We start from the raw sequence: 13,600 nt of genomic DNA on the forward strand, positions 1-13,600 counted from the left end.
CCTTTGGGATCACCATCAAAATCAGTCTCTTAGGCATTTTCCTTCTGTTAAATGTAGGGTTGGCCCTGCACCTGGATATTGAATAGAAAGGAAATGGTGTGGATCACTTTTAAAATTCTAAGGTGACATTGGTTCCTATCACCATCTTAAGGGTCTTGGGTTTTTAAGGTAAAGGTATGCATGGGAATCTGAAATTTATTATTCTCTAAGATGTGTTTTGCATTTTTTGGATCAGGAAGTATAAAGTGTGATGAGATTCTTAATGTACTATAGGTTTTGCTGAACTTGTATAGCTCCCATTCTAAAGCAATTTATATAGAAAGGAATTTGGAGAAAGATTTGCTGAGCTCTGGCTCCAAAACAATTTATGCAGCTTTGTACTTGAGGAAACACTGAAGTACTAACGAAGTGAATTTAGTGTTCTCTGTTCAAAGTCCATTTTGTCTCCTAATTAGATTGTTTTAGTGATATAAATTGCCTACTGCTGGGAAGGAAATGTGTGTGTGCCTACACACATATTTATGTATTTGTGTATACACACATATAGATATATATCTGCGTATACATGTACACATATATGTATATACATACACATATGTGCATGTGTGTGTGTTCTCTGAAGTTTTTTATCAGCATTTCCACTACAGGTTAATTGTCAAACATATCCCACCTTCTAGAGATGATGAAAGGAACCCCCATGTTCAGCTTGGAATCCTGTGCAATTGTGTGAACTCTTTCCTCTGAAACAAAGGCAGGCATAAGTTAATTGCAGATCTGACACTTTTTGCCAGCTGCATGCTCTTCGGAATCACACACCTGTTTCAGCTGGTGTCTTGGCTAATTAGAAAACCATGAACAAGCAAGAAAGTTCAAATTTGAAGCTGACAAGGCTGGTGAGATGAATGTAAATCCCCCATTAGTCACGATCGGGCAAAGTTGGAAAGCAGTTTATCTGAAGCCAGAAAGAAATTGGTTTTCTTTGCAACTGACAATAATTATAGTTAGGAATTGGGGTAAGTGCTATAAGCAATGGATGGGGGCAGAAGGGCACACCTGTGATAAAAGAATATCCAAAAATAATGTAGTTCTGCAAAAACCTTACCATCAGACTAAGGATAGCATTGACTTTGAAGCCAAGGCAAAGTGTTCAAATCTTGTTTCTGTCACCTGCATGGTGACAGAAGGGCAAATCACTAACTTATCTGAGCCTCAGTTTCCTCATCTATAAATGAGGGAGTTGGACTAGATGGCTTCGAATATCTCTTTCATTTCTAAATCCTACAATGCTGTGATCCATAACTAAGATCTGAGGCCATAATAGAAGATGCTTAGTTTGAATTTGTAGCAAGATATGAACCTCACATCGCTTCTAGAAATAATTTCCTTGTCTAATTCGCATTCTAATATGAAGTTGGGCCACATTGAGAGGGTTAACTTCTGAAAATAAGGGGGTGATATTCTTTCTACATCTGCCCTCCTCAGACCTCATCTGGAATTTCATATTCAATTCTGGACATTGTTGTTTAAGGAGAATATTGATAAACTGGAGTAGGGCAGCCAGGGTGGTGAAAGGTTCATGTCATACAAGGATGAGTCAAAGGACCTCAACAAGTTTATTCTGAGAACAAAAGATTCAGAGAGTTCATGATAGATTTTCTAGTATTTGAAAAGGTGGAAAAGGTATTGGACTCATTTGGCATCAACCCAGAAAAAAAGAAACAAGACTAGTAGATGGAAGTTGCTAAGAAGTCAATTTAGGCTTGATATCAAAGGGAAAAAAAACTTTCTAATAGGTAGACTTTTCTTAAAGTGTAATGGGCTCTCTGGTATATTACATTAAAGATCTTTTTTTAAGGAATGAATGGGATTATACAGTCATACAGATTCCTTTCAACTCTGAAACCCTGTGATTCTGAGATCTGTGGTATTCATCCAACAATATGGCTGTCAACCACTTGACTCCTCCTACTTGTTGCATTAAAAACTCTGACCAGCTACATATCAAAATGACAATCATTGTCTAACTTTATTATGCCCTTCTTTCCCATACCTAATCCATAGTTAATAAGAATCTTAAACTACAATAGTACAGGAGAATGAAGGTAAAGAGTAACAACCTACCTGAAAATGGCTTTAAAGAAACCTTTGGATACAGAAGAGTACAGACAACAATTTAGCTAAACTCTCTCAATATTCCCCTCTAAACAACCTTAAAATAAAGGTAAAAATTGATTTCTGGAGTGGCAGAATCCACAAAATGTCTGGGTGAAATATTTTTCTAGCCCCCAAAAGCTCAGAAGATCTTCAGGAGCGATCTGTGACAACAGGATGGAGGTGGACCTGGAATTCAGTCCATGTCATGGCAAAATGAACAGCAGGCCTTAGAGGTAACTGAAACAATGGTAGCATGCTTGGCAGCTCTTAGCCTAGAGATGGTAAGGAGTTCAGACAAATTATCAGAAAAAGATTATAGAGGACTCTTTACTAGCATTAGATACAGGATCTTGTTTATTGCATCAAATAGAATAGCATACAAATTCTTACAGGAAAAGTTAAAGGAGTTTCAGGAGAAAATAGCAAAACTATACTGATAGGGGACCTAAACTTTTGACTCTCATAACTAACTAAATCCAACCAGAAAGTAAATAAGAAAGAATTTAAGGAGTTGAATAGAATTTTAGAAAATTTAGATATGATGGACTTCAAAAGAAAACTGAATGGAATTAGAAAGGAGTAAATCATTTTGTTAGCTACATGATACCTTCACAAAAATTATCCATTTATTAGGGCCTGAAAACCTCATAACCAAAAGAAGAAAAGCAAAAAATACTAAATCCACCTTTTTCAAAGAATAATGGAGTTTTAAAAATACATTCAATAAAGGGCTATGGAAAACAAAATCAATATAAGCAAGATTAGAAGTAAAATAGAAAGCTGGAAAACACATCCAGTGTCTCCGATAAAGGCCTCATTTCTCAAATACGTGGAAAACAGTCATATTTATAAGAATTCAAGTCATTCCCCAATTGATAAATGGTCAAAGGATATGAAGAGGCAATATTCAGATGAAGAAATTAAAACTATCCATAACCATATGGGAAAAAATGTTCTAAATCACTATTAGAGAAATACAAATTAAAACCTCACTGAGTCACACCTATCTGATTGACTAACATGACAAAAGAGGAAAATGATAAATTTTGGTGAAGATGTGTAAAAATCATAACACTAATTTGGGGTTGTGAACTGATTTCACCATTCTGGAGAGTAATTTGGAACTATACCCAAAGGGCAATAAAACTGTTCATACTCTTTGATCCAATAGCACCACTGCTAGGTCTATATCCTAAAGACATCAAAGGCAGATTTGGGGATAGGGAAGGATCTATGTGGACAAAGCTATTTGTAGCTTCTCTTTTTGTGATGGCAAAGAATTAGATATTAAGTGGATGCCCAGCAGTTGGGGAATGGCTGAACAAATTGTGATAGATAAATGTAGTGGAATACTATTGTGCTATAAGAAATGATGAGCAGGCAGATTTCAGAGAAACTTGGAAAGACTTTTATAAACTGGTGAAAAGTGAAATGATCAGGACCTAGAGGACCAGGAGAATAGTGTACACAGTAACAGCAACATTGTGTGATAATCAATATTATGTACATCTGGAGGAGGGTTTGGGGGTGGAGAACTGATGGAGTCTGAATGCAGATTGAAGCCTTATATTTTCACTTTTTTTTTGTAAACTGTATTTTTTTTCTTTTGCAAACTGTTTCTTCTTTTACAACATGACTAATGACTAATGTGGAAATAGGTTTTATATGATTACACATATATAAGATCTATCAAATTGCTTACCATTTTAGGGAGGAAGAAGAGAAGGGGAAGGAGGAAGAAAGTTTAGAACTAAAAAGTTTATTTAAAAAATAAATGTTCAAAGTTATCTTTATATGTAATTGGAAAAAATGAACTACTATTTAAAAATAAAGGGCCATGAAAATCTGTAATAAATGGTTATTAGAAATTAGAGTATCTAATCCTAAAGAATTAGTGGCTCAAAGAATAAATTATGGAAAAATCAATAATTTCATGAAAGAGAATGACAGTAGTGAGGCAACTTACCAAAATTTGTGCGATGCAGTCAAAGCAGTACTTAGGAAAAAATATATATTTCTAAACACATTGATAAAATAGAGACACAACAAATCAATGAGCTGGATGTGCAATTAAAAAGCAACTAGAAAAAGAATAAATTTAAAGTCACCAATAAAACAGTAAAGTGAAAATCTTGAAATTCAAAGGAAAGATTAATAAAATTGAAAGTTTACAAAAGTATTGAATTAACAAATAAACTAGAATCTGACTATGAAAAAAGATAAACAATAAGATTGATAAAATAAATTTAATTTGGTTTGATTAATTTGATTTTCAAAGAAAATCAAATTACCAGTATTAAAAATGAAATGGATGAACACAACACCAATGAAAATTAAATTATACAGTTATTTTGTCTAAACATATGACAATAAATCTGAAAATCTAAGTGAAATGAAAGAATATTTATAAAAATTTAAATTACCCATATTAGCAGGAGAGAAAATAGAATACTTTAATAACAATATCTCAGAAAAAGAGATTGAACAAGTGATAAATGACCTCTTAAGAAAAAATCTCTAGGATGAGATGAATTCATATGTGAATTCTACCAAAAATATAAAGAAAAAATAATTCCAATACTGTAGAAACTATTTGGCAAAATGAACAAAGGAGTTCTACCAAATTCCTTTTATAATACAAATGTGGTACTGATACCTATGCCAGGAAGAAAAAAAAACTTAAAGAAAAGTATAGACCAATTAACCTAATAAATATGAATACAAAAAAATAAATAAAATACGAAAAAGGAGATTACAGCAATATGTCACAAAAGTGATCAGATGGAATTTATACCAGGAATGAAGGGTTGATTCAATAATAAGAAAACTATAAACAACTGACAATATCATTAGCAAAAATAAAAGTCATATGCTTATGTCAATAAATGCATAAAAGGCTTTTTGGCAAAATACAATACACTTTCCTATTTTATCCCCCCCCCATTTGGGGGATAATAGGAATAAATAAATAATAGGAATAAATGGAGCTTTCCTTAAGATGATGGGTAGTATCAGTCTAAAACCATCAAAAAGCATTATCTGTCATGTGGATAAGCTTAAAAAACTTCCCAGAAAGATCAGAGGTGAGACAAAGATAACCATTATTACCACTATTCAGTATTGTACTAGAAATGCTAGCTATAGGAATAACATTTGACAAAGAAACTGAAACAATTAGAATAGACAGTGAAGAAAGAAAATTATGCCTCTTTGCAGGTGACCTAATTTCAAGTATTGTCTCTGACAGTTATCTAGCTAACTGATAATAGGCAAATACTTTAACATCTCTGATCCTCAGTTTGCTCATCTAAGAAATATTTTTATACTCCAAGTTCATTCTAGCTCTAAATTTAGAAATTAAGGGGGAAGGAAGGGAAGAAGCAATTAAATATTGTACCTACTATGTGCCAGAGAGTGTGCTAAGCATTTAAAAAAAAATTATCTCGTGATTCTCACAATAACCCTACAAGATAGTTGCTACCATTATTCCCATTTTACATTTGAGGAAACAGAGCAAAAAGAGATTAATTTGCTTTTTCAGAGCCACCTATCTTGTAAATGACTCAGGCAATATTCAAATTCAGGTTTTCCTGATTTCAGACCCAGTATTTGGCCACTACAAAAAAATAGACTGTACCAGCTGCATCTAATTCAAATTTGCCATCTGAATTGTTCATGTCTCCTTGACATAATGAACTCTTTGAAAAATGTTTGTGCTAATTGTTGTATTTTAATTAGCTATAATTAATGATGTATGTCTGATTCTTTCCTGTTACTATATTAGACATTTTGTCTTCTATTAATGTTGTCAGCAAATATCTTTCACTCACTGTATTCAGATCCTGCTTACAATTAGACTGCTAAATTATAATGTTACTTTATTTTATTACCAAAATATAGCATCCTGTTTTGTTACCAGAGAATTCTACAGTTTATTTAAAAACTAAACCATAAAGACTTTATTATCTACAGCTGACATAATATTGGAGCTAAATTTTAGTTAATTAAAATTTAGTTAATTTAAAAAGTCAGCACAAAATGATCTCAAAGAAAAGCAACACATTAATTATCTACCATTTTGATTTGTCCTATACAAATAATCAAGTCCCATACAAGTTCCTAATTGTAATTATAAGTCTTTATAGTAACTAATAGTCAATTATCTAACAGTTGATATTGTATTTTTGCTTTTCATAATGCCTGAGAAGTTTTGAGTTACCCTTATTCGATTTTATTCTATTTAATTCAAGTCAATTCAACGACCAAACGTTTATTAAGCAAATACAGTGGACAGACCCCAGAAGAGACACAAAGTTTACCTAATACATAGTTCCCATCATGAGGTATCTTACAATCTAAGAGGAAAAAATTAACATATAAAAGAGTCAATGATAAATGAAGAGTCAAAAAAAAATCTTGAGTGAAGTCTAAGATCATTACTAACTAGAAGACCAGGGAAGATTTTATTAAGTGACTTACAAAGAGGGGTATGCTGAGGCCAGCTTGGAAGATATAATGTTTAAATGTTGTATATGATTTTTATATTTTTATATTTATATTTTTACATCTTATATTTTACAAATGAGCAAATATTGTAGATAAGGGCTTGTTTTGTTGAATAGATTTAAGACACTGATAGAAAACTGCCAATAATGCAGATTAAATTTAAAAGTATATCATGCATATTTTTGGAAGAGCTAGTTGTTAAACATTTACCAGCATTCAAAGTGGTATGTAGTGGGTCATTAAAAATCATAGATGAACAGAGGGAAGGACTTTTCAGGCATGGAGTGGGAAGCAAAGATATAGAGGTAAAGAGATGCAGGAGGTATACTTAGGGTACAGAGTAGTTTCATTTTCTTGGAATAGACTAATCCAACAAATGAATCTAATAAATCTTAATTAAATATCTACTATGTACAAAGCACAACACTAGATTTTAGATATTCAAAAATAAAGAGAATGAAAAAAATAAACTTCCCTAAAGAAGCTCACATTGTACATCGATAGTCCAGGAGTTGTATGAGATAAGGAAATAAACATACGGTAGTGTCAGATTTTGAGGATTTTGAGCTCCAAGCTGAGAAATCCAAAATGTATTCAATAGGAAATAGGAAGCCACTGAAGATTTTAAGTAGAATAAAGACATTATCAGAGCCACCAAGAAGTATTAAGATACTCTATTTGATAACAGGAATCTATTGTTATAACTAACCCTCCAGCGTAAATCTAGCTATTTCCACTGATGTTTCGGGGCCTAAATAAGATCCAGTACTTTGACTGATCAGTGATCTCCTTAATGTGGGTATTCTCACCAATTATATAGGTCACAACTGTTCAAACCTCCTCATGCTTCAAGACTTCTCTGTATTGTCCTATTGTGAATTGTCCATGACAATCTGCTAAGGGCTCTTAGCATTATGTGGGTATTGTGTTGTCTATCTTTAATTCCTTGCTCTTAAAATTAATTAACCAAATCTTTTTTTCTAATCATATACCTCCTGGGTGCTAAGTTTCATGACATTTTTTATGTACAACTGATCATTAGTAATATAGTAGAATCCGTTTATGTGACCCATAGGATTTTCCCCATGACCTCTGGGTGCACCAGAATTTTGAGCCTCCTGAAATCATGGTGTTATAAAATGTGTAGGCACAAAGCATCACTATAACCACAAAAACATCAGTGTTAAAATATGACTTTTTCCTTCAGGGGAAGCTTAGGATCCCTGAATACACTATACGATTTCAGAAATACAGTGGAGCCTTCCCTATTCCACTTATCCAATCCTAGGACTAATTGTCCATTTGTATTCTACCTAAGTTATACATGTGCATATACACCTGCATGTATTTATACGTATGTATAAATATGTTTCTGTGTGTGTATATATATATATGTATGTATGTGTGTGTGTGTGTGTATTCAATTGTAAGCTGAATAGAAGGAAGTGAAGAGGCATTTTAAAGTAATTGTAGTGTGCCAGGTATTTTGCTAAGCATTTTACAAATATTAACTCATTTGATTCTCACAAAAGCACTGGGAGGTAGGTGTCCTTATTTTCTCCATTTAACAGTTTGAGAAACTGAGGCAGACAGAGGTTAAGTGACTTTACCAAAGTCACACAACTAGTAAGCAACTTTAGCAGCATATGAACTCAGGGTCTTCCTGACTCCAGTCCAAACAATCTACTGTGTCACCTAGCTGTAGAACCATCTGAAAATCATATTCTGTGCAATATGCATTCTTCAGTTCCTAGTTTTTCCCATGTCAATTACTTGTTCAAAAATTTTTGAGTAGTTAAACTTCTTGATAAAATCATTATTATCTTTAATATTATTTCTGTTGTCCATTTCCTATTTTTTTCATTTTCAAATACTTTTTCATAGTTCAGTTATCAAGTTGTTTCAGTGATAAACCATATCTTTTTTTCATTATTATTCTCAAAGCATACCATGAAGATGTCTATCTGTATCACCTTCACCAGAGTCAAACCCAACCAGAAGTTATCTAATCTTGTAGTCCTCCACAGTATTTTGTACCTTTTCCTTTGTATTTTAACTTTATAATTTGTTATATTTAATTTTACTCATGTACTTTTCTATTCACTTGTACATTCCATGAGGGTAGGGACTAAATGCTACTTAGCACAATTCCATATTATAAATATATATATATAAAATCTGTGTTATATGTGTATAAAATTTTATATTACAAATAGTATATATATATGTAGTACAATATATGCATACATATGTATATATACATGTGCATGTGTGTAGATAAATATGCACATATGTTATTTTTTATGAGTATGTATATGTATATATGTGCATATATATATATATATATACACATAAAATCACGAACAAATGAATGTCCAAAGAATAAACTTCCTAGCCATTGCTCTGAGATTATTACTCCCATTGAGTCAAATATTCTGCTTTCCTAATTACTGAATGGTGTGCTTGCCTGAATGTGTTTGGTTTCCTGAGGACATACCACCTGCTTTAGATTTGAATCCTTATGCCAAATTATAATGTCATTGTTCCTTCCTAAAAATTTAAGCAGGTCATTCCTTTCAAAAGAAAAAAAATGGCATAGCTACAGATCACAGAAGTAAATGGGAGACCTATAAAATGAGATGTTTCTGGGCATAGTAGATTAGGACAAGATAAGGGGGAGTGGGTAGGTCACAAAATTATTCTTCACGATAAAAAATTTTAAATTTATATCACTATAATTTATTTCCATTTGAGTTAAAAACACCATATTTAGCAAAATAATTGAAAAAAAGTATAGAGAACATCTGTAAATAGCCAGATAAATTGTTCCAAGATTTACTCATAACAATATTCCTATTGTGAAAACTTGATGTTTTTCTTTATTTAATAGAGATATAATGGTACAAAATTAATAATAGGCAGCATTTTATAGTGCCTACTATGTGCTAGGCACTGTTATGAGCACTTTACAAATGTAATATCCTTTGACCTTCACAAGAACTATGAGAAATGTTGTCCTCATTTTATACACGAAGAAAGTGAGGCAGACAGATGTTAAGTGAGTCGCTCAGTGAAACCTAGGTCCTCAGTCTAGGTCCAGCACTCTATGAACTGTGTCACCTAGCTGTTATGTATTAGGAAAGTTCTATTAGAAAAAGCATGGAGGGAGACAGACAAAGAGAAACAGAGAGACAGAGACAGAGAGAAAAAGAGACAGACAGAGACAGAGAGATAGACAAAGACAGAGATAAAAAGAGAGAGACAGAGACTGGGACAGACAGAGAAAAAGAGACACACAGACAAAAAGACAAAGAGAAGGAGAGAGATGCTAAGAGGGACCAAGAGATGGAGACAGAGATAGAGGGTTAATTAAATGTAGGAATTCTAATTAGGCTTAAAATAATTTTTAAAGTAATGCTGGAGGATTAACTCATTCTACCTGTCCTTACTGTTTTGATGGTATATGCCACTTACTACCAGGGTTACCTTGGCCAAATTATTCACCCCCTCTGGACACCAGATTCTTCATGCATGAAAATGAGGGGATTAGATACAATGACCTCGAAGGTCCCTTCCAGCTCTAAATCTAGGATCCTATGATACATTTGTCCCTTTCACCTTGCAGTTGTCTCACAGTGGGAAAAACAGGATATAGCCTAAAAACTGGGACATCCCTCAGTAGGCAAACATGTCATCTACTTCATAGTCCATTTCTCTGTCTATAAACGAAGGACATTTTGACCCATCTCCGTCCAAGGACATTTCATGGATGAATCAGCTAATAAGACTGGTTCCTTCTCAGTCTCAGAGGAAAGCTGCCACAGGACATAAATGCAGAATACAATTATTAAGTCTACTTTCTCACAACATAGTTCTTGCCAACTTCCAATTCAGATCAGCTTCCATAAGACACACTATGATGCAAAATAAAACTAGCAAGCCTGAGTGAATGATTGGTAGCCTATTTAGAATGCTGACCAGTGAAGAGTGACAAGGCCCAGGGTTAGGCCTATTTCCATTAAACAGTTTTATGACAGATCTGAAAGAGAAAGTCAATAGTAGAAACAGGGAAAGACATTGTAGTGAAATAAACAGACCTGAAGATGGAATGAGATACTGACCAGAAATTAGCTTCAAAATAAGAAAAAATTGGGGCATAAACTTAGAATGGGGCCATGAAATGGGGCTGTTTCTTCTATTTTTGCTTACACAGGTGCATGATATAAAAAGATATCTAAATGGTTTTGCTTCTATAACCGAACATGGCAGGGTTTTCTGTGTGTGCATTTATGATTATCAGAATGAAATATGAGAGTGCAATATTTTTTAGCTTGCCATTAGCTCTGATGGATGTCACCCTAACACAATTGCTTGTACTGCATATGTCAGAAAATAAGTCACTCTGTTTGAGGCAACTATCTCACTGTGTTCCTAGGTATTCTCTCCTAGTTATGCTAGTGATACTTAGAAAGTTTCATAAATAATAAATGAGATGTTGAAATCATGTAAATGAATGAACCTTGTTAAGATTCAGCCACTAATTTATTACTGGTGTAATAAATTATCTCCCAGTGGGAAGGGACCTCGATGATCATTTAATTCAACCCATACCTGATCAAAAATCCTTTCTCCAATATCCACAACCACAGGTCACCTGACCATATATAAAGGTCTCCAGTAAGGATAAACTGACTACCTCCTGAAGAAGCTCATTTCACATTTGGACAGTTCTAATCGTTCTTTTTTGTTTCATTGTAAAGCCATGATATGCCTCTCTATAACTACCAGTCTTTGATACTAGTTCTGTCCTCTGGGGCCAATTAAAATAATTGTATTTTAATTGTAGGAGACATACCTTCCAGTATTAAAAAGTAACTATTGTAGTTAGGTGGTACATTGGATAGAAAACTGGGCTTGAAATCAGAAAGAGTTATACATTCATGAGTTCAAATCTGGCCCCAGACACTGACAAGTTATGTGACTCCGGGCAAGTCGTGTAACCCTATTTCCCTCAGTCTCCTCATCTATAAAATGAGCTGGAGAAGGAAATGGCAAACCACTCCAGTATCTTTGCCAAGAAAACCCCAAATAGTGTCATGAAGAGTCAGATATAACTAAACAGCAAAAGTTCTTCTAAATCTTTTCATCTCCAAGCTAAAACTCTTTGATAAACTCCTAATAGGATGATTTCAAGTCTCTTGATGATCCTGGTCATCTGGACACACCATAGGTTATCAAAGTCTTTCTTAAAATAAGGTACCTAAAACTGAACACAATACTTCAGATGTGAACTTAACCAGATCGAAAAAATATAGGGGCTATAGAACAGCCTTCATTCTGGATACCACACTTCTATTAATGTAGATTAAAATCCTACTATCTTTTAGGGCCGTAAAATCATAGAGTTGACTGAATGTAGGTTTCTGTCCATTAAAATACCAGCATCATGGACTTAGAGTCATTTAGACATAGAGTTTAGAAGTCATTTAATTTAATTCTTTGAGTGTATAGATAAAATTCAAGACTCGGTGATGCAAGACCACACAATGAAAGATCCAGGATTTGAACAAAGTTTTTCTGGCTCCAAATCTAGCATTTTTTCCCCTGTATAGCACTGTTGTACCTACCCCAACTGGACTTCTCCAGCTGATTTTTGAAGTCAAGTACGGGATTTATATTTATCCTTATATTTCATTTCTCTAGGTTTGGTCCATCATTCCAACTTATCATGATCTTTTTTAGATCCCCAATCTGAGATATAGCTTACCAGCTTCCCCTCCCAACTTTATGTGTTGACTGTTTCAATTTATCCTAATAACTCTAAGAAGAATTTGCTTTCATGTATTTCACTTTCTGTACATCAGTCACTGCCATTTACTCACTTTCAGATCATTTCCCCAACTTTATCAGTTCGTTTAGCCACTGCAAGATCTTTCCTTTCTTCTGTCAGAATTTGAGGTTTCAGTATTCATTTAGATGACTCCCAATGACCCAATCTCTCAATTCCTTTAACTCTTCACCTCCAACAACTGTCTTACCCTCTCTACTTCAACCATCCATTGACATGATCATACTTTGTAAACTCTATAAAACTCTCACTATCTATAAACTCTATGAAACAAATCTACTTTTGGGATTGTGCCACTTCCAGCTTTATAAACTTTGATATTCTACCATTCAATCACAACTTTCCTTTCTTCTTCTCACACTTTCTAGAAACTTTCTTATGTCCTTTATTCTATATAGTCTTATTACTTTGTGGTACTATGATTCATGGGACACTGGAGCTTTTGTAGCTATAAAAGGGAAGATCTTCCCCATTCATTAATAGGCCCATGTGACCTTCCTGAGTCACCTGGAAGCCTAAATCACATGAGTCTGAGTCACATGAGCCTGTAGTGGGAGAAGTTTACTACTGGGATGGAACAGGAAGGGTGGAACAGGAAGATGTGGAGCTAGAGCAGAGCTGGGAGGAAATTGGTCAGTCTAGTCAGAGGTAGGAAGGATGCAGGCAGCTGGCTAACATGAGTGAAAGAGCTTGTTTGTGATTTGTTTAATGGAGCTGGTTTGTGGGAAGCCTAGCAGGGAGAAGGCTTGGGGATGGTGTTGCCTTCTGTATGTGTTCGTCCTTTGTTGCCAAAGAACACCATGCCATCAGAGAAATAATGACATGACTTGCACTTGACTTTGTTTTGAGTGAGGGAGGGTTATGCAGGTCACCAGCCTCACTTCTTCCTCAGAGTCATTTGAATCCAGGGACCAGATATTCATCATGATGACTGGAGATGACCCAGGATGAGGCAATTAGGATTAAATGACTTGCCTAAGGTAACACAGCTAATGAATGTCGTGTCTGAGGTGATATTTGAACTCAGGTCCTCCTGACTCCTGCACTGGTGCTCTATCCACTACACCACACAGCTGCTTAAGATTTGAACTC

The sequence above is a fragment of the Notamacropus eugenii genome, chromosome 2 (assembly GCF_028372415.1).
Source record: "Notamacropus eugenii isolate mMacEug1 chromosome 2, mMacEug1.pri_v2, whole genome shotgun sequence".
In the NCBI taxonomy this organism is placed as follows: Eukaryota; Metazoa; Chordata; class Mammalia; order Diprotodontia; family Macropodidae; genus Notamacropus; species Notamacropus eugenii.